Consider the following 25,726-nt stretch of genomic DNA (forward strand, 5'->3'; position numbering starts at 1 on the left):
ATGTAGATGTAATTAAACTATTAATTTTTCTTTCATTGTTCATTATGTTTAAATTGGAAACTGGAAACCTGACGTCTTCTCTTCTGCATCAAGAAATCTGTACCAGAATTGACATTTCATAGTGTATATGCAATGTGGAATTCAATTTTATCACAATCTTTAGTGTTATTATTTTATTGCTTTATGAGTTTACAAGCACTCCTGATCAGAGGTAGAAAGTTTGCACAGGGGTTCTTTAATTTAGGAGAGCTGCTGCTGGGGTACATACAGTTCTGGCATTCCCCCCACTGCCATATTTGTTGTTTGGTGTGATATCGACAATGATTATAGACACTGAGAAAGGCCAACTTAACCATGCTGGTTTATTTTCAGATATTCATTTTCCACGTTCACTTTTCGGTTCCATGACTCGGGATTATGCAGTGCAATCCACACTTTTATTTCTTGAAACTGATTTCAACGACTAGAATCCCTAATTTGGGCCAATTCCTAATGAGCACTTCTCGGAGAAATGGTTAGTGCTTCAATGGATTGTACCATCCAGTGAAAGGGCCATGTATTCAATCTAATCTCTGGTTGGGAGCCGAGGCCAGACTGCTCCTCAGATGACAGGAGCAAGTTATTTTCTTTCTATTCCCTTTGATGCCATGTGACAAGCAAGACTCTTAAGCTTCATGACTCTTATCACTTCATGGTGCTCAGGGCATGAGCACCATGCTCTGCCTCTTACTCTCCAGTAATGAGCTGATCTCTTTGATCAGTACATGTGTAGTTCATGGTTTTAATTACTGAGTTTAAGATGTGTTCTATAACTTTTTAGTGCAGACTGATTTCTAGTAAATGATGTAATGAGGGATTTAAGTTCCCTATTATTGCAAAACATTGCCAACTTGAGCTTAAATTTCTCTTCTTTCTTTCTTTCTTTCTTTCTTTCTTTCTTTCTTTCTTTCTTTCTTTCTTTCTTTCTTTCTTTCTTTCTTCTTTCCTTCTTTTTGAGGGAGAGACAGACAGAGAGAGTAAGCAGGAGGGGTAGGGGGCAGAGGGAGATGAGAATCCTAAGCAGGGTCCACATCCAGTGGGAACATGAAATGAGGCTCAATCTCATGATCCTGAGATCATGATCTGAGCTGAAATCAAGACTGAGCCACCCAGGTTCTCCTGAGCTTAAATTTCTAGTGAGTCAGTGTTAGTGGTGAACACTACAGGGACATATCTACATTCTGTTTACTAAATTTGTCTAGACTATATTCAACTTTTCATGACTTAGAGAAGACCACAAATTCTTCCCTTCTCTGCATGAATGACTTTATAATGTGACTTTGTAGCTCTTCTCATAAAGAGGAAATCTCTTTCTGTATGTCATGAATATGGTCTGGCCTTGTGACTTGTTTTGGCCAATAGAAGGGGGAGGAGCACTGCTGTGCAAGTTCTGGGTTTTTTTCTCAAGAGGCTTTGCATGCATCTGCCTTCAATGTTTGGCAGACAATAACTGCCATGTGACCAAGCCTGGACTAGCTTGCAGAGGGTAAAAGACCATGGGAGAGGACTCCATTATCCCAGCCATGCAAGTGAGGCCATCACAAAGCAGGCAGCCCAAAGCCATTCTTCTGCTAACAACAGAAACACATAAAAGAGTCCTGACAAATCAGGCCAGCACTGCCTAGGTGGTAAGAACCGTGTAGCTGAATCCAACTCATGCTGCCAAACTGCAGAACAGTAAGATAAATGACTGGCTGTACACTTAAGCCATTAAGTTTTAGGGTGGTTTGTTACATAGAATTAGTACCTGATATGATTTATCTCAGTACACTGTTGACACCATGACCAAAGTCTCATCTTAATTCTTAATGATACTGAAATGAATATAGTTACTCCAAGTGGTATTGTTTATACTTATAATCTTATAAGTTGCCATAGAAAAATGTCATGGATTAATTAAAATTTTCATAGACTTAGCCTTTCAGTTCTAAGCAATATTTTCTACTTCCTGAAGATCAGCCAATGCTTGATTCTCTTCAGGAAACAATATATTTTTTGCCCTTAATAAGACATTCTTTTATAGATTTGCCTTCTATGAAAGTGTTTGTGCTTGGAAAACCTTCTATTAAACACATAGCTGAATTTTCTAGTGGTAACATTTAATTTAGGAACATGAAAAAGAAACTCCATTTAAAGTTCAGTTCTGGGGATCCCTGAGTGGCTCAGGAGTTTAACGCCCACCTTCGGTGCAGGGTGTGATCCTGGAGTCCCAGGATTGAGTCCTGCATTGGGCTCCCTGCAGGGAGCCTCCTTCTCCTTCTGCCTGTGTCTCTGCCTCTCTCTCTCTCTTTCTCTCTCTCTCTCTCTGTGTGTCTCTGTCTCTCATGAATAAATAAATAAAATCTTTTAAAAAAGTTCTGTTCTGTTTTTTAGTTCATTAAGTTCTTTAGCATGCATCTTTCTTGAGCCTGGTATAATTCTTACTATAATTAATTTCATAATAGTATCTTTATTTGTATTTAATTGACAAAGGCACACCTTATTTGCATACTTATTTAGAACTATTTTTTACTTTTCACAAAGAAAGTATCTCTTTTTTCTTGAAACTACAAGTTTTCATTCTATCTTGTTTTCCCACTTTTGGTAGAGATGTGGGTAAAAGTCACTCTTTTCGTAAATCTACTATAAATAAAATAATTGGGTATTTGAGAGAACACATGGCAGCTTGTCATCTGGCTTCAGATTCAAGGAGATGACAGGGGGGCAGCCCCGGTGGTGCAGCGGTTTAGCGCTGCCTGCAGCCCGGGCCGTGATCCTGGGGACCCGAGATCAAGTCCCATGTTGGGTTCTCTGTGTGCAGCCTGCTTTTCCCTCTGCCTGTGTCTCTGCTTCTCTCTGTATACGTCTCTCATGCATAAATAAATAAAATCTTAAAAAAAAAAAAAGGAGACGACAGGGGCTGGTGGAGACTATAGTTAGTTGGAGAATATACACATTGCATTTGAAAGCAGCCAGATATTCAACCACAGTATCATTACCAAGTCTGAAGATCTGACATAATCTGATTTTCTAAATTTTTAAGAGAAGCTCCAAATACAGATTTCTATGTGAAATATCCTGATTTCCTAACTTCAACTAATTTAAGCTATCCTTTAAACACCATGTGAGTCAACAATGTGTACCAAATGAACATTTGTGCAGCAGGCTTTTTATACTTCCCCTAGGGTCAACACATAGTACTGAGCAAAGTGCTCTAAACTCAGACGAGATAACTGAATGCACGAATAGATGACTGAAGAGTATTCTTCAAAGGGGCACAAAAGAGAGAAGGACAATGCTTTCACTACCCTGCCCTTGCTTCTGCTTCAGGATGTGGTGGAGTAAGTTGGGGAAGAAAAGGGGAGACAGGAGTGGCAGGAGGCCAATGATGGAGGCTTTCTGAAGGAGACTTGGTCTCAAGAAGAAAGAAAAGAAGCTCCTTGTCCTGTAGCTCCTTGTGCTAAATATGGTAAGCCACTCTTCTCTTTCACAGAGAAGCTCTTTCTTATGGAGCTTGATAGTTATGAACTCCTTCCGTGGTAAGCCCTCTTGCATCCTCTTTTGGTTATGGAACAGCTTATGGTTGGGAAAAAAAGTCAGTTACACCAAAGAGATGAAGAATAATAAACTATTTTTCAAAGCAGGTCTCTGCTTAGTGGTCCAAGGGCTCTTCTCCCTTTCCATCCATCCAGTGACTTCTGAATACAAGGCTCTTGTGAGCCCATGAAGATACTTCTTAGGTTCAGGGAGTTGGGGGATTTCTTAAACTGTTCTCCTCATCTAATTCTTGGCAATCAGATGGAGTTCCCACCTTGAAGAACTCCAGAATTTAAAAAGAAGGGGGGGAATATCACCATATGTGTTGAGCAAGAGCTATAATGGGGTCATTGTTGGCTTGTAGAAGTGAATGATTTCTTAAGAAGAAATAAGAGGAAATTGATTCTCCTGTATTGGGGTGAGTCATACCACCAAGTATATTGATTTTATAAAGATCACAAAACATATCTAGTCAAAAAATCTCCCATTTCAGAGTAGAAAGTAGAGTCAAGAAAATATTTGAACTGGTTAATGAGATAAATCTGTAATTGGAACATACAGAATCTAGAACTTCTCAGACTCAAGTTCTTTAATTTCCAAGTTTTCCTGGAAGGAAAAGAACTGAGTGTGTGGAGGCTGTGTGCTTGTCGAGGCTTAGGGGTAGTGTGCTAGGGCAGGCAGGCTGTGACAGATCATCACAGTCACCTGTAGGGCTGGGACTAGCTCGACCTTGGTGCTTTCATGCAGATGTCCAGGGATAGAGATGGGAATACACATGGTACCATTGACTTGGAAAATCTTGATGCTCTGAAACTGGTGTCAGAGTTGTGGTAATGGAGAGTCCCATGAGGTCAGGATGAAGAAATTTTAAAAGTGGAAGTTCAAAGAATCTTATCCCCAAGAGCATTCTCTGAAATTTAAGAAGGGAAGTAAGGTTGTATGAGTCAGTCAGATCCTCAGATGATCAAGCTACTGTCTTCAGCAGATTCTTGTTATTTATTTATCTGATGTCTTGAGTACCACACACACTTTCCATTAGTTCTTTGATTTCCCTTTAGATGAACTCACCTGAAGCACGAGCTCAGTGGGGAGAGGGTAGCCTCTCATTTTAAAAGCCCAGGGAAGAAGACTCTTCACCCCCCATTGTCTGAGCTACCTTCGGGTGGGCTTGCAACCTGGGTTCAGCCAGTCAGACATCTTCCTTGAAACTTTGCTGGTGGCACGGGGCTGTGGAGCCAAGACCATGGATGGGGCAGTGTGTGGGTCATGTTTCTATAGCAGGACACTTGCTGTGGCTCCTAACACTCGGGCTTCCAGCTCCCATTTGTTCCCACTCATTTCTAAGTCTTGTTTTCCCATTTTCTGAGTCCTTGGTATACTTTCAGTAAAGCATCCCCCTTTTGAAAAGAGAGCCAGAGTTGTTCTGTTGCTAAACCAAGAGTCCTGACTGAAATACTGTCTGAAAAAAAAAATGAAATACTGTCTGAAGACTGGATGAGCATAGATGAATGCACCCAGGATCCTATGTATGTGCCTGGATTTGGACACCCAGGATGGAGAATATAGTGGTAGCAACACAAATAAGATTCACTGGAGACCTCCTGTGAGTTGCTTTTAAAATGTCTAAAAGAGACATTACTTCCCATCATAAAAATGGTAGCAATGATCCAACATTAAATCTGCCATTGATGATATGCCTTCTTTGCAACAGGCATTTCTTAGAAGATCTTGTTCAGGCTTCCAATAACCCTACTAGACAGGGTGTTTGCTCCCACTTGCAGGTAAGATGCCGAAGCCTAGGAGAGGATGACAAGTTCCCAAGGTCAGACAACATGCATGATGATCAACACTCCTGCCCAGCCCAAATCTTGGTTTTTTGTTCTGTTGTGTCACCTGTCTTCCAAAAAACAGAATGGGGTAAAGACTATTCCTAAATATGCCCTGAGAACCAATGTTGTTATTCTGGAGTCTGCACTGATCTTTCCTATCCATGTATCAAGCAGATATTCTCACACCTTCATCTCATTTTTAGATCTTACAGGTTTGTAACTTACTCATGGGTGCCAAGCAGGATCACCAGCTCCGAAGCACAGAGGACATGCTGCTCTTGTTCCAAACATATCCTCTTTTTTTTTGTTTTACTAGATAGTTCTTTGTGCTTTGGATCAGTCAGGGTTCTCCAGAGTAAAGAGGTTTATTATGAGGGATATTTTCATTCAAATATGGGAGCATAACCCATACTACATACTTCTTTGTATGGAGAAGTGCCACAGTCTACCATCTGCAAGCTGGGGACCCAGGGAAGCCCCTGGTGGAGTTCTAGTCCAAATTCACAGGTCTGAGAACCACAGGAGCCAATGGTGTGAGTCCAGGTCCAAGTCCGAGGCCCAAGAACCCAGAGTGAGGGTGTGCCTCCTCAAGCCCTTTCCTCACTCTCTTGTTTTGTTCTGTCCTCAGCAAAGTGGACGGTGCCTGCCCACATTGGCGAGGGCTACCTTCTCTACCCAGCCTACAGGTTCCAATGCTGATGTCTTCAGAGATACCATCTAAACACGCTTGGAGTTAATGTTGTCCCAGCTATCTGGGCACCCCTGAGCCCAGTCATGTTGACATGTAAAATTCACCATCACATGTCTCGATTTCACCCCAGGTACTTTCATCAGATTTTCCTTCTTTCAATTTTTTTTTCCATCTTGCCTGCCAATGATATGGGTCACATTGTTCCTCTTTTTTAGGATTTATTTTCCCCTGCTTTTAATTCAGAATTGCATGTCTTGTCTCTTTGCCTAAACATGTTTCTGAAAACATGTCAAGGATTTTAATTTTTCCTGCAATCCAGGAAGCTAATGATGGTATATGGTGGGAAGTGGGCTGAAGGGGAGGGAAGGAGAGAGTCTGTGCTGTTTGGGGAAAAAAGGACTCTGAGAAATCTGGCATAAAAGAAAAAAAGAGGCAAGTCTGCTTTAGGAATAGTTGCAGTGAACTATCCTGTAAAGACAGGTTCATATTTGACTCAATTATTGGTATTTCTTGATATGAAAGCCTTATTTCATACCTATTTGAAATTTCTAGGACTGAGGATTGAATTGATATGATTTTAAGGCTGATTGAGTATAAAAAAATTCACTTTTGGGGGGAGAATATTCACATTCGAATTGCCTAGGAAAGTCAAGTTGTTGGGTTTTGTTTTGTTTTTTTTCCTTTTAAATTGATGTGAAGTTAATTTAAAAACTGTATTGGGATGCCTGGGTGGCTCAGTGGATGAGCATCTGCCTTTGGCCCAGGTTGTGATCCTGGGGTCCCAGGATCAAGTCCCACATTGGGCTCCCTGCATGGAGCCTGCTTTTCCCTCTGCCTGTGTCTCTGCCTCTCTCTCTCTCTCTCTCTCTGTCTCTCATGAATAAATAAGTAAAATCTTTAAGAAAAAACTGTATTAAGAATTATTATTTTTTTTAGGAGTGGGAAGTAAAGGGTGCAGAGTGAGGAAGGGAATCCATTAGCCAAGAACTCACTGGCTTGAGGGTGGTTTTCCACATAATTAAATTAATGTGGTATGATGTAGTCTGCATGCCCCACTGTCACGATAGGAACAGAAGTCTGCCATGGGTGCAGGGGGTGGTTGTAGGAGCTTACTCTCACAGCTGGTTTTCTTACTGCAATCAGAAGTATCTACACTGCATGATTATGTTTAATTTATTCTTTTACACAGGCCTCCTGAGGTGGGTGATAGAAATATGCATGACAGTCAAGATTCAAATATCAAGATTTAAATCTACTGGAAGGTCCTGCCCACCGTGTGTTCAAGTGGCTGAAAGCTCAGTTTTTGGTCTTCCTGTGACCAAAGCAAAGAGCTGTTGCTGAGTCTTGTTTTGGCATGGTGACTCATAATTACTGACAGGGACACTGGGTTTGCCCTTAGTGGCAGCATCCACGGCTCCTCCCACGTTGAGGTCCTCTGTTACCACCAAACCCAAGGACCGTGGCAACATGTCCCCCAGGGGCTCTGCTCCGCTAATTGTGTCCTGGCCTGGGCTCCTGCTCACTGTGTGCAGCAGCTGACTTGGCACTACTGGCCCTTGGGGACTCGTGGGCAGCTCCTACTCACCAAGGTTCCCATAGCCTGTGTCCCCTCAGTGGCCTGGCTGTCCTAGCTGATGACCCCTGGGGCTGTGCTGGTTTCACCTCAGGCTGCAAGAAGCATAGTTGTGGGTGAGGGGACGGAGAGAACTGGAAGGGTAGCTCAGCCAGGCCAGCCCTGCTCCCTGACGGTCTGGATCTGGGTCATGAGCAGATCATGGACGGGATAGCCTCAGAACCTAGCTAGCATCCTCATGGGGCACTTTTGAGTCACTGGTCACCTCGCTGACTCCCTGGTAAATATTTCTCCTTTTTCTTGCAGCAGTGGCTGAGGACTCCAGGGAGGAGGTACACAGGTGTCCTGATTGGCACCTGGAGACCCTGACGACTGAGTCAAGATCAAGACACAAGTGCAGGACATTGCTCATTTACTGTAGCTCCCTCTGGGGTTCTCTCCATGCTTGGGCTGCTCGGCTGAGGCTACTCTTTCTTCACTGTGAAGCAGACAATGGAGGGATCCTGAGGAGGAAAATGTTCTCAAAGGCGAAGGAAGATAAGGTATGTTGAGGGCCCACCATGCTTAAGGCACTGAACTACATTACTCTTTGGAGAGGAAGTCCCTAGAAGAGAAGAGCCGGGAACTTGGACCCTCCTTGCCTTCCTAGGTCTTCCTAGAGGCTCTGCCGGAGGAAATGAGAGAATCAGGAGTAATAGGAAACAATGAGGCTCCTACAGCCCAGTTCTGAAACTTCAATTCCCAGGGCTTCAGCCTCTCGGCCCAGACAGAGAAGAGGCACAGTAGCAGCAGGCTCTGAAAGAAACCAGCACCCTTCCCGCATGCCGAGGTGTGGTTGCTGTCTGTGCCACTGCTGGGCAGGGCTCTGCTAGGCCCTGAACCCCCACCTCGCTCAGCTCCAGCAAAGACAGATGCACTGCCCCCAAAGTCACCTGCTACTTCCTGTCCCTGATAGCCACTACAGACCTGAGCATAAGCCACATCCAGAAACACTGGATCCTCTGGAAGAAGGACAAGGTTAGACAGAAGGCTGCAACCAACAGCACTTTCCCCAGCCACTTGCTGCGTGCCTCCCTTGATGGCCCAAGAGAGTCTCAGCAGGACCTGGGCTGTAAAGGACATCCTTACAAGCCTCACCTCACAGGTGAGCCCCTCCCTTGAAGCCTCTACCTGACAGCAGTACTTACCCTAGCTCTCTATGGGCTCCTGGTCCTTGGCTAGGAAGAGTGAGTTAGATACCTGGGCTGCAGAGGTTCCTGAAAGTACAGAGACATGGGTCAGTCCCTGAGATAGTGAACTGGGGAGAAATGCTGGCCAGGTGGCTAAAAGGTAGACAGTGTCAGGGGATCCAGCACTGGGAGAGGCACAGGGTCTGGCAAGGTTGGTTCGCTTGGTGCTTGATACACCTGGAAATGGGCAGTGCAGGTGAGGTCAGCCAGGAGCAATACTTGTGGTCTGGCATGACCAAGATGGATCTAAGCTGGGAAACTTTCTCTCTCTCAAGTTCAAAGAAAACTAATCACATGATTGGAAATTTTCACCAACGGCATTGCTCATTATCATTTCCTTCAAAGATCTAGACCATGCACGTATCTTTCTATCATATTGGGCTCATGTCCCAGAAAAGATACTTCACTCCCAGTAACTCACGATGCAACCCAGATAAGAAATGAAACTTTGACTTCAAACAAAGCTTTGTGTTCTCTGATATGCCTTGAAACTATATCATTACATCTAAGGGCAGCAATGCATCCTGCTGGCCAAAGTGGTTTAGACAAAGATTCACAGTCTGAACAAGAAGGAGTCTTGGACACAAGAGTCAAATGCAACATCAAGGAAGAAAACGGGATAAAATTATGTGAATATATATCAATTGTCATCAAGGCAGGGCTTTAGTGTACATTTAATGCAGTGTTTCTTTTTTGTGTTCTGAAATGTGTCATAAAACATTGTCTTAAATCTATGGCATGTGTATCGATTCTGGAGCCAGACTTCTGGGCTCAAAATTAGACTTCATCACTCGTGTGACCTTGACTAGTTTGCTTATCCTCTCTGTGTCTAATTCCCTCGTATGCAAACAATACTGCATACAGTCAATCAACATACATCCAGCTCTTAGAACAGTACAGGGCACAAGGTAAGAGCTATGTTAAGGATTAGCTATTATTATCATTAGGAATGACAATTTTTCATCATTGTTTCCAAAGGTAGTGTTGGGGGAACAATGAGACTTCCCTGAGACAGTAGCACTCAACTGGAATATGAAGTAGGTGTTAGCCAGGGACGGGGACGGAGGGGCAGGGTGGTCGGTGGCAGAAGCTATTATCTCAGGAAGTACAGCGTGGGCTCAGGGCCAGAGAAGGCAAGAAATGTAGAACGCAGCACATTCAAATTCCTATTTTGAGATATTTCTTGAGTTCTGTGTTTTGAATGTTAAGCCAGGAGAATTCCAGTATCTTTAGCATATGGTACATGCACAATAATCTTTGACTAAATGAACCAGCCCGTAAGTGGGGACTCAACACAGCAGCCTTGGTTACAGTTGGCACCGATGCCCTTCCTGCACAGCAGAGCACTGGTGCCAGCCAAGGGCCAGCTCTGTGGGGCACACAAGGGGTCTCCTCATCCTAGCACCACGGAAGTGGGTCTAGCCGGCTCCTTGCCCAGAAATGCGCAGTCAGGACCAGCACCCCATGCGTCATGGGACCACTGTCCTCTACTCCTTGGCTGTCGGTGCTCCAGACTATCCTGCTCTCTCCCTCCTGGCACGGTGCCTGGCAGGGAGCTCAGGCTGCATACATGTTAGCGGAATGAATGACAAATGTGAAATTCCCGTCTTCCCAAGGGTAGCCAGAAGGTGCTTTACACCTGGAAAATTTAGTGATTTGGCTACTGGCTGGCTAGCCTGAGTGAATGACTAAGCTTCTGTGGGCCTTGGTGTACTTTTTAAGAGTAATGTGTGTGCAACAAAGCATGGCTCTGGGGCCATGCCTCCTCCGCCTGCTACTGGCTAGGCCACTTCAGGTAAGTTGTTCAACCTCCTTGTGCCTTGGTTTCTGTATCTGTGAAATGGGAAAAATAGTAATAATACCTCTCAAGTGGAGATTAAATTCATCAATGCATGCAAAGTGATGGAAACAGTAGCTGGCACATGGTCGGTGCTCAATATTACCTATGTTGTTAGTTTTGCTAATTAGTCCAAACTAGCCCAAACCTGGCTGTGCAGCTGAGTTACTCAGGGGACTTAACTGTACATAAAGGAACTGAGTGGCCAGGAAACTAAGCAGCGTCCCCATCACTACACCAAGACCCGGACCCAGAGGTGTTTGCAGAGGGGCTCGAGGAGGGTGAGTATCAGCTATGAATGTGCTTCTGTGTGAGGCAGGACCCTGTCCTCCTCACTTGGGCTGTGTGCTCACCTCAGGAGCCTGATCCCCCTGCAGCTGGGACAGCTCCAGGGAAGAATGTGCTGGGCTGGGAAGGGTGATGGGAGCACCAGCCGTCCTCTGCAGAGACATCACAGGAGGGACACACTACCATCTGTGCTATGTGCTCAGATCTCCTCATGCCCCACTGCTTCACTATTGTCTTCTCTGATCCACATGTACCTTCCTGCCAGCTCAGTCCTGGCACCAGGCTGCTCTCTAGCTTTAGCTCTCTGTCCATGGTGATTGCACCTCCCAGGAAACTGGTATCCTGCTCAGCCTCTGGAGCATCATCATGGGCACCCAGTATAGAAAAAGTAAAAGGAAGAGGAAAGTGGTGGCCATTCTGAAGTTTTGTGATGCTTGGTCTCTGGTCCTGATGCACCAGCAGACAGGAGAGGGGTTCAGGATGGCATCAGGACCTCTCTGGAATAAACCCTTGTTCCCACCTGTCCTGCTCTGTCCTCCTCTTTCCAGCCCCATTGTCCCTTTTCAGCAAACACTCCACACATGAATTTGGGATTCCTGGCTCTGTTTCCAGATCCAAAAACCCACAGCTTCTCTTGCTATTGCTTCCCCATCTTTCCCCACAGCCCTGCCTCGCATACACAACTCATATGAACATACACAGGAGGTAAGAACAGAGGACATTTCCTATCATATTCTTGCTGAAAACCATAAAACCGTCCGGAGCTTCTATGGAACATATTGCTACATGTAAAATGATTCAGATGCCCAAGAGCTGTTTGAGCAGATATAAACTGGCTTCTTGAATTTGATAGGAGCTTTTTAGGAAGAGATGTGTCTCCATTTCTATATCAGACATTACCTCTGTTCCTTCTGAGCTGGCTGACTGTGGCATGCCATGACCAGGAAGGGGACAAGGGAGGTTGTTAGAGAACTAAAGAGGCCTTTTCTGTGCAATCTTGCTTAAATTTCAAATATGGCAACAACAGTAAACATAACTAGTATGGCCATCATCATCAGAGTTAACACTTAGGAGCACTTGCTCAATGCCATGTGTTGGTTCAGAATTTTCTTCCCACAGAATTCCTCTAAGTTAGATGACATTATCAACCCCATTTCAGGACATCTTCAAAGTCAAAGCAAATTGCTGCCACTTGCATCCCTTTGTCAGTAAAGAAAAGACAATATTTGGCAGGTTTCTTTGAATTTTGGAAGCAACATATTCCACATTTAAGTGTATCATTCTTACCCAATTGCCAAGTAGCCCACAAGGTAGTCAGTTTTGAGCCAGGCCCAGGGCAAGAGAAGGATCTGCAAACTTCTATTGCCACAGAAACTGCTCGGCCATTTGAAAAATGGGATACAGCAGGTCTTGTGTCTCCCTAAGTGACTATAGCCAATATCGGTGGGGCCTCTGAGGAGCCAGGACAAGAGAATAAGGGGAAGGGCTCCTAGGATTTTAGAGAAAAAGCATCCAGTTTACCACTGGATCTTACTGGAAATTGAATGCTCAATCATGGCACATCCAGGGACGAAGCAATCTTAAGTGCTCATCGTGAGCAAGTCTCCTGTGACCACAAGGCTATTCATGCACAGCAGTGTCCCTCCTCGGGGATTGTGCTGGCAGACAGGAGTTGTATGAGCGGGTAGCTTGACTTTTGCTGCCTGTCCTCTTCTCCTGTAGTCCACACCTATGGCCTCATGTAGAAGTCCGTTCAACCATTTACCTGAAGAAGAGGAACCAGGAGAAGAGGATCCACGGCATGTTTCACAGGTGTTTTTGTACAGTGTGCTGGAATTAATGGGAGTGGGTCTGCTGCAGCAAGGCAGCCCCAACCAGGATCATTCCTCAAAGCAGGTGATGAAGGAAACCCTCCAGGGACAGGACTTCAAGTGTTGCATGTGGTCATCTCCTCCATCAATCTGACTTGAACCAATTAATTCTGATTAATCCATGCATTCTGTGGAGGCTCACAGTGCATGCCTCCCCAAGCCCGGAAGTCAAGCCTTCCCCAGGGAGACGGAAACAGCCCTGGTGCCACAGACTGCAACAGTTTCCAGAGCAGAAGCATTCAGAGCATCGGTGAGAGGCAGCCTGAGTTCTCGGCACCAGCATGCAGCACGCAGCGAAGCAGCCCAACCCACTCCATGAAGGTGAAGGAAGGCCAATGTCATACAAGTGAACAGTTAGGCAAACAAGATGACTTCAGATGATGGGACGTTCTGTGAGAGAAGCTCATGTGTCAGCAGGTAAAATGAGTCAGCCAGCAAAAGCAATCACTGATTTGAGTATTTGGTACATTCCAGATGTAGTTCTAAGCCCCTCACATGCATTGACTCATTTAATCCTCACAAGATCTTGAGGTGCACATTTATGCTCAGCTTACAATAAGGAGATGGAGGCATAGAGAGGTTGAGTAGGCCACCGATGACAGGTAGAGGGGCAGGTTCCCACCAGCTTCCCCCTGCAAGCTGCCTTCTGATCCCAGGTTGTTCTTGACCTTCCTGATCAGTATTCTAAAAGCCATTCCCTATGGGAATAAATTCCTATTTCTATTTAAGGCCATATAACTTGGTCCATGTTCCTGATTCCAAAAGAAGCTTGTTGATACTTTATGAATAAAAGAGCAAGTCCCACTTTCAGCATATTTAATTAAGCCTTTTGGAGAGCAAGTGTCTTCTCTTTTCCAAATTGGTGTGGGGACCTTTCTTTCCATCCAGGTACAGAGGAGCAAAAGGAATTTGTGCCAAGAAATATTCCAGGTGCCTTGTTAACCTGATGCTGAAGCGAAGTGGCAGGGCTGGGTATTGAAAATAGATGCTGATCCCAGCAAGACCACTTGATTCTGGCAGGAAGCAGGGACTTTTCAGTAAGACTCCCTTGGTGCATGCTTGCTTTCAGATTCATCTCATTGGAGTCTGTCAGCTGCTGAACTGTGAGCAGATTTATTGCTCCATCAATAGGCACCTGTAAAACCTGCCCTTCCCTTTGGAGATCTTATTTGTCCCATTGTTGCCATTCCTCAGAAGACAGGCTTACCTGTAAGGCAGGCCGTGCTCATATAGATTGGCAGGCAGGCAGGGGTGACCACAGAGCTCCCCGTGGCCTCAAGTAATAGAGGATCACACTCTTGTCACTGTTAAAAGGGGCTTAGGTAGATACTAAGGAGCCTCCGGGCACTGACCAGGGAGCTAGCCTTGCCTGGAAATCTTAAAAGAATATACCAAGGCACAGATTTTTTTTTTCTTCTTCTGCCTGGAACTGCCAAAGAGAAGAAACCAGAGACTTGCACAGAATTGTTCATTTTCTAATATTTTTTATTTGCTGTCATCTGAGAACTTTCTCAGCAGACCGCTAACCACTACTTCTTCCTTTTGTGTGTACTTCCCTTGTTCCATTTTTACCCCTCCCACCACATGTAAAGCAGCTCTGGCCTTGCTCGGGGGCAGAAGAAATGCCGGTTGTGGAAGCAGATCACATTAATTATTCACTGATAAGGAAGAGAGGAGAGATTGACTTCAGAGTGGCATGTGTAGATAAATCCATTCAATTTCCTCCAATCCAAGGAAGGGAGAGATTTACAGCTATGAGGAGGAGACAGTTTGTGAATAAGATTTCACGTATGGAAAGGTCAGTCTCAGGAGGAAACAAAGGTGAAAGGGGTCTTTGAGAGGCCACTGTGATATCAGTTATAATTCTTGACATCCATGTCTCTTTTCTTTTATCTGTGAGGCACTGCTTTTGTTTGCATGTTAACAGTAAGACCATTCAAGACATCCTGCTTTGGGGCAGCCTGGGTGGCTCAGCAGTTTAGCGCTGCCTTCAGTCCAGGGCGTGATCCTGGAGACCCGGGATCGAGTCCCCACATCAGGCTCCCTGCATGGAGCCTGCTTCTCCCTCTGCCTGTGTCTCTGTCTCTGTCTCTCATGAATAAATAAATAAAATCTTTTTTTAAAAAAAAAAGACATTATGCTTTGGAGAACACAATTGGAGAAGTGGCTTGTCTCCCACATTCACACAAATATTTCCTCTCTTGAGATGAAGTCTGGATTTCATGTTTAAAGAAATTTAGAGAAGTCTCAGGAGATGTCCTATGACACACAACCCGCAACTAGAAGACAGCATCTTAGTAAAGAATATATCTTCATAATCTATGAGAAGACTTTGGCATATTAAAATACCACAAACAGAAGTATAAGACACATCATGAATAACTATATCACAAATAACATATTAAGAATTAGTATCCCTAGTTCATAAAATACTCATACAACTCATTAAAAAAAGACTATTCCATGTCTTCTGTCCATTTCTTGACTAGATTTTTTTGGTTTTCTGGGTGTTGAGTTTGATAAGTCCTTTTTTTAAATATATTTTTTAATTGGAGTTCAATTTGCCAACATATAGTATAACACCCAGTGCTCATCCCGTCAAGTGCCCCCCTCAGTGCCTGACACCCAGTCACCCCATCCCCCCACCCATCTCCCCTTACACTACCCCTTGTTCGTTTCCCAGAGTTAGGTTTGATAAGTTCTTTAGAGATTTTTGGATACCAGTCTTTTATCTGATAAGTCATTTGCAAATATTTTATCTCATTCCATAGGTCACCTTTTTTTTTTTTTAATTTATTTATTTATGATAGTCACAGAGAGAGAGAGAGAGGCAGAGACACAGGCAGAGGGAGAAGCAGGCTCCATGCACCGGGAGCCTGACGTGGGATTCGATCCCGGGTCTCCAGGATCGTGCCCCGGGCCAAAGGCAGGCGCCAAACCGCTGCGCCACCCAGGGATCCCCCATAGGTCACCTTTAGTTTGGCCGACTGTTTCCTTTGCTGTGCAAAAGCTTTTTATCCTGATGACATCCTAATAGTTAATTTTTGCTTTTGTTACCCTTGCCTTTGGAGATGTTTCTAGAAGAAGTTGCTGTGGCCAAGGCAAAGAAGATGCTATCTGTGTTCTCCTTTAGGATTTTGATGGATTCCTGTCTCATATTTAGGTCTTTCACCCACTTTGAGTCTATTTTTTGTGTATGGTGTGAGAAAATGGTCCAGTTTCATTCTCCAGACATTACTCCAAAGAAGACATACAAATGTTTGACAGACACATGAAAAAAGCTAACATCATTTGATATTAGGGAAATACAAATCAAAACCACAATGAGATCCCACCTCATACCCGTCAGAATGGCTAAAATTAACAATTCAGGAAACAACAGATGCTGGTGAGGATGCAGAAAAAGGGGGAACCCTCCTACACTGTTGATAGGAAGGCAAACTGGCACAGCCACTGTGGAAAGCAGAATAGAGGTTCCTCAAAAAATTAAAAATAGAGCTACCCTACAATAACTACTAGGTAGTTATTATCTAAAGGATACAAACACAGTGATTCGAAAGGGCACATACACCCCAATGTTTATAGCAGCAATGTCCACAATACCAAAATAGTTCTGCCCTTCACCCATAAAGTAAGTCAGAGGAATAAAACCATAAAGATAACAGCGTAAGTCAATAACATAAAAAAAGGAGAGAAAAAATTAGAATCAAGTAACAAAGACCAAAGTCAATTCTTTGACAAAACTGAGAAATTTAGCTAAACAGATCAAAAAGAAAAAGAGCAAACACATTAGCAAAACCAGGAATGAAAGACAGTTATCACTATATCAGAAAATATTGTGTAAATTTTTATGCTAATAAAATTGATAACTAAGTGAAGTGAACAAATTCCTTGAAAAATATAACCTGCCAAATTGACACAAAAAGAGAAAAAAGTGTGAATAGTCCTCTATCAATTAAGAGCTTAAATTTCTTATCAAAAAACTTTCCTGTGAAGAAAAATCCAGGTCCAAACAGCCTTGCTGGTATATTCTATCAAATGTCCAGAAGGAAAAATTTCAATTATACACAAAATCTTTCAGAAAATTGAGGACTGTTACCAAAGAGGACTCATAATAATTTAAAAATGAAATAAAACTCCATTTATATTGGTATACAGTATAAAGCAATTAGGAATAAATTTAATATAAAATGTACAAAATAGAACTACAGAAATGGGAAGTTATATGAAGTTCATGGATTAGAAGACAGTGTTGTTAAGATGGTGGTTCTCTTCAGATTCATCCACAGATTCAATGCAATCCCAATTGAAATTCTAATAGACTTTTAAAAATAAATTTTAAAAATCAACGTAAAGGATGCATGGGTGGCTCAGTTAGTTAAGTGTCTGCCTTTTGCTCAGGTCATGATCTCCAGGTCCTGGAATCGAGGCCCACATTGGGCTCCCTGCTCAGCAAGAAGTCTGCATCTCCCTCTCCCTCTGTCCTTCCCTTCTACCTGTGGTCCCTCTCTCAAATAAATAAATAAAAACTTTTTAAAAATCAATGTAAAAGATCATATGGAAAGGCAAAAACCCTAGATTAGTTAAAACAATTTTGGAAAAAGAAACCAACAAAGTTGATGAATTTATACTAATTGATCTCAAGATGCAACACAAACCAACAGTAAACAGGAAAGTGTGATTTGGAGCATAAAGATTGATGTGTAAGATCATCTACTGATAACCCAGAAGTAGATGTACATTGATAATGGCTAATTGATTGTTGACAAAGGTTACAAAGTAATTCTATGAGGAAAAGGTAGTGTTTTGTTTTATTTTGTTTTTGTTTTTGTTTTTGTTTTTTAAGAAAATGGTGGTAAAACATCTGGGTGTCTATATGGGAAAAAATTAACATCAACTCTCACCTCATGCCATATTCAAAAATTAACTTTATATGTACCACATATCTAAATATAAGAGCTAAAAACTTACATTTCTTTTTTTTTTTTAATTTTTATTTATGATAGTCACACACAGAGAGAGAGAGAGAGAGAGAGAGAGAGAGAGGCAGAGGGAGAAGCAGGCTCCATGCACCGGGAGCCCGACGTGGGATTCGATCCCAGGTCTCCAGGATCGTGCCCTGGGCCAAAGGCAGGCGCTAAACCGCTGCACCACCCAGGGATCCCAAAACTTACATTTCTAAAAGAGAATGTAGACAAAGGACTTTATAATATTCAGTTAGGCAAATAGTTTTTTAAAAGGCTATAAAAACCTGAACTGTAAGAGAAAAAGATGATAAATAATTTCCATGAAATTATAAGTTTTTGATCTTTGAAAGACAATTAATAGAATATAAAGGTAGGTCACAAATTAGAAGGAAATATTTGCTAAACATGTATCTGACACAGGGATACATATCCCAAATATGTAAATAACTCTAGTAATTGGATAAGAGATGAACAACTCAAATTAAAAAGAGGCAAAAGAATGCTTACTCAGCAAATGGTGCTGGAGTAAGTGGATATTCTCAGGAAAAAAAGAGAACATTTTCCCCATATTACACACACACACACACACACACACACCAAAAAATTCACTTTGAATGGTGCATAGACCCGAATGCACATGTGAAAATGATAAAACTTCTAGGGAAAAACAGAACATAATCTTTTGACCTTGGGTATACTTTCCTAAATAGGAAACAAAACTGACTCATAAAATTAAGAAGTTGATAAACTGTACTTTATCAAAACTAAAAACTTGTGCTCTTCAAAAAATATCATTAAGAAAATGAATGGCAGGCTACAGACATAGAGAAGATATTTGCAACATGTAAATCAGACTAGAATAAAAAACTAAAGACTAAACTCTTGCAATTCAATAATAAAAAGACAAATAGCCCAATAAAGAAGTGAGAGTGTGGGCAGACCCTTCACAAAAGAAGATCTGCAGAGAGCCAGTAAGGATTTGAGAAGAGAATAAACATCTTGGATTACCAGAGAAATTAAAACCACAGTGAGATCACCCTACACTACAGCACACACTCTTTGCAATGGCTAAAATTAAAGTCTGCAAATGCCAAGTGTTGACAATGGTGTGGAAATACTATAGCTATTAGTCAGTGTTCACGGGGACATGAAATAGTGCAGATATTTTAAAAAAGAATATCAAACCTCTTAAAACGTTAGGTATAAATCTACTGTGTGATTCATCAATTATACTCCCAAGTATTTACAAAGGAGAAGTGGAGACACAAACATCTGTATGTGAATCTTCATGGTAGTTTTATTTATTTTTTAAGATTTTATTTATTTATTAGAGAGAAAGAGAGAGAGAAAGCTTTAGTTGGGGGAGGGGCAGTAGGAGAGGGAGAAGCAGGCTCCCCACTGAGCAGGGAGCCCAACGTGGGACTTCATCCGGGAACTCTGGGATCATGACCTGAGGGGAAGGCAGATGCTTTACTGATTGAGCCACTCAGGTGCTCCAGTAGTTTTATTTTTAATAATGACAAATGAAATGATCCAAATGTCCACTTATAGATAAATGGATAATGTGGTATATCCATACAATGGAATATTATTTAGTAATAAAAAGGAATGTTTTGTGGTATTTGAAACAGTGTGAATGAATCTCTCAAAATTCTTCTGCTTAGGGAGTGAAGCTAGGCACAAAAGAGTATATACTGTATGGTCCTATTTACATAAAAATTTAGAAAATACACTCTAATCTATAGTGACAGAAAACATCCTGTGATGGCATGAGATGGTGTGGAGAGAAAGAGGTGTTCTTTAGGGTAGGAGAACAATGGAGTGTGATGGAGATGTTTGGGATCTTGATTGTGATGGTGGTTTTGTGGATGTATGCATCTGTCAAAACATCAAATTGTATACTTTAGATATATGTGATTTATTGTGTATAAATTATTCTTCAAGATATTTGTAAATAAATAAATATAACGTAAATAAAAGAAATTATAGTCATGTCTTAAATCTCGATGCCTCAAATGTTACCTTCTTGACCAACTGGAAGCATGACTTCCGCTTAGATATTCTCCCAATTATTCCTTAGACTCTCCATGACTGTTCACAAATACTGTTTGTCCTCAGCTTGAGGACCTGGATAAGGAGTTCTGGAAGGGGGGTCTATACCCCCTCTCTGGTTCTGTGTACCAGAGAACCCCATGCTGTCCCCATCTCTTGCTGGCATCACAGCTCCACAGCTGACATGCCCTCCTGCAGAGTGACTCTTACCAGTCCCGGGATACTGCCTTAGCCTTTTGTCACCACTCTTTCGGGAGGGCTTCCCATAGCTGGTACCTCGTGGCATCCTCCTCTCCCCCTATATGGCTCTATTCTTCCTGGAGCCCAAAGTTGGGAGGCATTCAGAGCCAAATTTAAGCATAGACACCTGGACAGCACGGGTGGCTCAGTGGTTTAGTGCCGCCTTCAGCCCAGGGTGTGATCCTGGAGACCCAGGATGGAGTCCCGCATCGGGCTCCCTGCAGGGAACTTGCTTCTCCTTCTACCTGTGTCTCTGCCCCTCTCTCTCTCTCTCTCTCTCATGAATAAATAAATAAAAATCTATTTAAAAAAATAAGCATAGACATCTGGATTTCTCACTCTCTCTAAAGGTCAAGCATGCATTCTGGGTAGCATTTTGTACTTGCTAATACAGAAACAAGACATATAAGTCCCCCTTTCGTAACAAAAATTTGTATTTCCTCTTTATGAAAGACATCACTTTTTTCCCTCAGCAAATTAGCTTGTCAGTCAAATTCATAAGGCTAAGATTAAAACCTCAAATTGGATTGTATTTTGCTGTATGTTACACTTCTCATTTCCTAAGCTCCTGACACCCACAGGGAAAGGAATAACACTTGAAATACATTTAGTACTTCTTATTATTGTTATTTCAAAGGTTGCCATCACTGCATTATTTACTTAAAGACATAAACAAGGCAAGTGTAAAATCAATGCTGTCTGTAACTTGTGTCAGTTGATGTATACCAGTTATCAGTGAACCTATTAGCTTGCTAAGGCCTATCTTTTTCACAGCTATAAAAAGTTCAGTGTCATCCCAGGTGACACAGGCTAACAATGTCAGATATTCCTTATGAATAAAAGACACTCAAAGCAACTCTGCTACCTTTCCAGAGACTTAAACACAGATGGCATGTTCTTTAAATATTTTCTCCCATCATGGACACTTAGTGCTTTTCAGGCCATTGAAGAATTGACTGGGAGTTGGTGGGCAGTGTGAGGGTTGTCTCCCATGGGCTTACTGGCTGACTGCATCCCTACCTCCTCTGCCAACTCAGGCCATGCAAGCTCCTGAACAACACCAGGCTTTGCCCTGAGTCCTGAGAGTCACTGGCTCCACTGAGCTTCCAGGATTGCTGCTGATGCTTCTGGACCCTCCAAATGGTGGTTGTTGAACAATTAAACAGTGTGACTCAGCTGCTACAGGTAGGGGGTAGGTTTGATCTTGTAAGACAGGAAGACTCATGAAGCTTACAAATTCTGAGTGGATTAGGGTGTGTCTCTCTTATATCTGCATTTATCTTATTCATTAATATTATCATCAGTCATTTATCACCCATCTATCTAAAAAAAGAAACAAAAGTGTTTAGAACAAACTGTTTATGCAGAAACCACATATCCAAAGCTTTCAATCACATTTGGAGCACATGGTCATGATTGCACCCCTGTGATCGTGGCAGGACCATTCGCCCTCCCTCCTCTGTTCTATGAGCTCAGGAGGTGAAGATCCACCTGCCCTGCTTTCACATGTGTCTCTACTGTGAAGAAATGCATTTTTACTGAAATGTCGCCCCTTCTGTTCCCAGGGAACACAGACTCAGGCATGGAGGGGTAGAGCAGACCTTCCACCCAGCCTCCTGGACAGAAGCAGGGTATGTGGTTGTGGAGAACAGGGAGAAGGCAAAGACTATTCCCAGGGTCTGTGTGAGCTGTTCTGGGTAAGGGACTAGCAGTCCCAGGGCCAGTGATGTTCATGGAAGATTCTCATAGTTTTCTGTAGCATCTTCATGGGCCTGCCCTGCAGGGTCATCTGGATATGCCTTCTTCACCTCTGAATAGATGATCCCAGGTTCCTGGTGGAAAGCCCACAAACAGTAAGTACCCAAGTACAGGTGAGGAGGAGCAGAGGGGAGAGGGAGCCAGAAAGGGTGACTCACCTCATCCTTCTGCTGTGTCCTTGTTGAATGCGCTGTTGGACGGGAGGAGGGGAGAAAAGTATTAGACTGTGGGCAACATATTCCAACTTACAACCCACTCACAACGCATTTCAAAAAATCTTTGAGAGAGAGGAGGAGGAAGCTGGGGAGGATGATGGCATTCTGAGGCCACACAGCAAATTCCTGATGAAGATTTGTAATGAAGCATTAAGAAAACTCAGTGTGGGGGATCCGTGGTGGCTCAGCGGTTTAGCACCTGCCTTCAGCCCAGGGCGTGATCCTGGAGTCCTGGGATCGAGTCCCACATCGGGCTCCCTGCATGGAGCCTGCTTCTCCCTCTGCCTGTGTCTCTGCGTCTCTCTCTCTCTCTCTCTCTCTCTCTGTGCCTCTCATGAATAAATAAAAAATAAAATCTTTTTAAAAAAAAGAAAAGAAAACTCAGTATGTGTGTTTCTATCCTTCCAAGGGGTCCTCTGGATCTCTTTCATGTATTTATTCAGCCAGTAAGTGCTCAGTGAAGCACTGGTAAACTGCAAGGACAGAGAACAATGCAAACTCGGTCCATATACACAAGGAGCCTACAACTTTTAAGGCGAACAAAGGACATGTCAATGTATGCAACAAGTATTATGGGGACCAAGATCAAAATATCTATTGAACTCTGCTATTGCCACAAAGGGTAACCCATCCTCCCATGCTGAGTGGGAGCCATCTCATGTTACACAGAGGTACCTGAGCTACGTCTTGACAGGTGAACAGGGGTCGCAGGGTAAACTAGTGGGAGTAAGGATGTCTCTGGACAAATAAGACGCAAGAGCACCAAAGCATGGAACAGCCCAATAGGACCAGGAAAATGGGAAGAGTCAGAAGGACAGAGCTTTGAGGAGGAGCCAAGATTCAGGAGGAGGCTTTGGACTGAAGAGTCACCGAGGCAGTTAATCCAGGTGATGGTGTGATGAGCCTTTCAGAGGGATCTTGTTGGGGGGCCAGAGGAAGACAAGATTAGAAATAAACAGACTAGTTAGGTGAATTATGATTGTCTACATCTTAGGTTAGAGGCTGAAACTAGAAATAACTGGTCATGCATTCTTTAAAAAAAAAATTGAAGAGGCCTATAGTTTTGTAAGCACTGCAGTAGATGCTACTAGTACGTTAGTGAAAAACAATAGCATCTGCCCACAGAGAGTGTATGGATTTCTGGTGGCAGTGCACATGGGTCAGTGCGAAGGGACACAGGCATATGATAACAGTGCAGGAGGTGCAGATGCTGCCTTCCGTCCATGTCCCACTCCTATATGAGAGGCCTGATCAGAGGCCCCTAGGATCTCACACACTGATGCCCCACCTCCACTTGCCTGGAAGGTGTCTCACCTGGATTTTCTTTTGTATGCTGGCTGCTCCAGATCTGGGAATAAATCAATTTGTCATCTTCAGAAATTGCTGTGAGGAAATAGATTATGGCTAGCTATAGTCAAGAGCCCACATTCTAGACTCGTCTCAGCCACTAAGTTCATAACTACCTTCTGCCTCAGACACAGGGTCAGGAATTGTCATTTTAAAATTGAAAGTAACTGAGTCATGGGCAGTTGCTCAATCTCTCCTCCCACCCTGGCTCATCCCTGGAGCCCTGGGCTACTTAGGAAATCCTGACCATTCCTGTACAATGGCTGCAGCTCCATCAGGGTTGGCGACTCAGAGTGGGAGAGACTTTGGGGGCCTATGATGCACGGTCCAGACCAGGAAGCCCCGCGATGCTCCTCAGGACTGCAACTGTGAGACAGGGAGAGACACAAGGGAGAGAAGCATTTGTGGATCATACCAAGTCTCAGGAAAACCACTGTCCAGGGGGAGCCCAGTGAGGTCCATGTAAAAATATCATGGCTGCTGGGATGCCTGGGTGGCTCAGTTGGTTAAGCGTCCAACTCTTGATTTTGACTCAGGTCATAATCTCAGGGTTGTGAGATTGAGCACCGCGTCAGGCTCTAGACTCAGTGTAGAGTCTGCTTGGGATACTTTGTCAGCGAATTCCCACCTTCTCCTTCGGCCCTCTCCTTGCTTGCGCTCACTCACATGCTCTCTCTCTCTCAAATAATAAAGAAAGAAAATAGTTTTAAAATATCATGGCTGGCTACCCTGAGTCTGCATGGCTCTCTCAAGAAAACTCAGAACGCATTATTGATGCAACTTGCAGCTTACGGCAACATTAACAGAGAGGACAACTGAGGCCAGGTCAGTGGGTAAAAGCACACAGTCTCAAGGTCTTTTTGGTAAGCACTTATATTTGCCTAATTTTTTATTGCTTTCAGAAATTTAAACACTGATACACAGACTTTTACTTTTCCACAGAACTTGACCTTTGTCTTTTTTAAAAGGTCCCTTTCAGTTGTTTCAACTCATATTACAATATCTACCTTTCCTGTAAAATACTGTGAAGGCTCTCCGGGAAAAGGGTGATTCCCCCCCCAATTCTATTTCCTTCTGCAGTTAATATTGTGAATTAAACACTGCCAGCATTTAATAAGTATGTCCTGAAAGAGTGTGTAGTGGAAGAATGAGCCAAGGAAGAGTGAGGTGCAGCCCTGTGAAGATGATGCCACTAAGGTGTGAGTGGTCAGCTCTCCACCAGGGCCCATTTAAGGAAGGAGATAGATTAACATGAGTGCAAATGACATGAGTTCTGTGTATGCGTAGGTCAAAGTGAGTATTATTCATAAATATCACTGAAGTAGTTTTCTGAATCACATTTTTGGATTTCATAAGAATTTGAAAATGTTGATAGGAAGTCCAGTCAAATATTTTTTAATGTATACAATTCTGTGCCCCTGTCTTGTGGGTATGAATAAATCATGACAATGTTGTCAGCACAAGAAGCAGAGATCTCACCTGGGTGTTCCAGTGGCAGAGAGTCCTCCTGAAAAACAAACAGAGGATCACAGACGGTAAGTGACCTGTGTAGGTAGTTTGCCCTACATTAGAATGTCCTTTCCTGGAAATCAGATTCATTCTAGATCTTGGCTATAGCAAATCTTAGAGAATATCCAGCTCTACCCCCCATGGCATATTATAGATGAGGAAGATGGAGTCTTGAAAGAGAGTTGTCCAGAATCATACTCCTTCAGTCAGTAAAAAAAAGCAGCATGCCCCCTAAGGAGGTGTGGCCGAGTAGCCCAAGAGTATTGACTTAGTATTTAACTCTGGGCCCAGTGCTCCCAGTGCTTCTTCTCTATCCTGACCATGGCCCTAGGAGGAGATGAGAGACAGAGTGCCTACACAGTATGGATCAACAAGGCTCCCATGACAAGCTCAGCCTTCTCTGTACCTGTGGCCCTTGCAAACCCAACCACCATGGATATGTCCTGTTTTCTCCATACCCCTTCTTTCCTTCTCTTTCACCTGGCCAATTCCCACTGAGCTTTCCTCCTCCAGGGCTTTCTCTGGGGCCAGAGAGCTGTATGAAGTGACCTATTTCCATGCATAGACTCTGCAATATTAAAGTCACCATATTGGATGGTAATTACCTATTTGTATGTTTCCCTCTAACTCTCACCACCATGAAAGAGTGTTACTTGAGGCTGGAAACTTGTCTTAATCTTTTATATATTCCCAGTGGCTAGAATATTGACAATATTCAATAAAGGTTTATTCAGCAACTGAACAGATTAAAGTATGTACTTTGAG

The 25,726-nt window shown here is 43.2% G+C and overlaps 1 long non-coding RNA gene across 1 annotated transcript; it reads right to left on the bottom strand.

Annotated features, from left to right (window-relative positions):
• Positions 1–20,734: 20,734 nt before the first annotated feature.
• Positions 20,735–23,492, bottom strand: LOC140594975 (uncharacterized). The gene is made up of 3 exons (XR_011996291.1): positions 23,420–23,492; positions 22,049–22,080; positions 20,735–21,964 (listed from the first exon to the last, which is right to left on the bottom strand). It is a non-coding gene; the product is annotated as an uncharacterized lncRNA (long non-coding RNA).
• Between the last annotated feature and the right edge of the window lie 2,234 nt (positions 23,493–25,726).

Source organism: Vulpes vulpes, chromosome 13, assembly GCF_048418805.1.
Source record: "Vulpes vulpes isolate BD-2025 chromosome 13, VulVul3, whole genome shotgun sequence".
In the NCBI taxonomy this organism is placed as follows: domain Eukaryota; kingdom Metazoa; phylum Chordata; class Mammalia; order Carnivora; family Canidae; genus Vulpes; species Vulpes vulpes.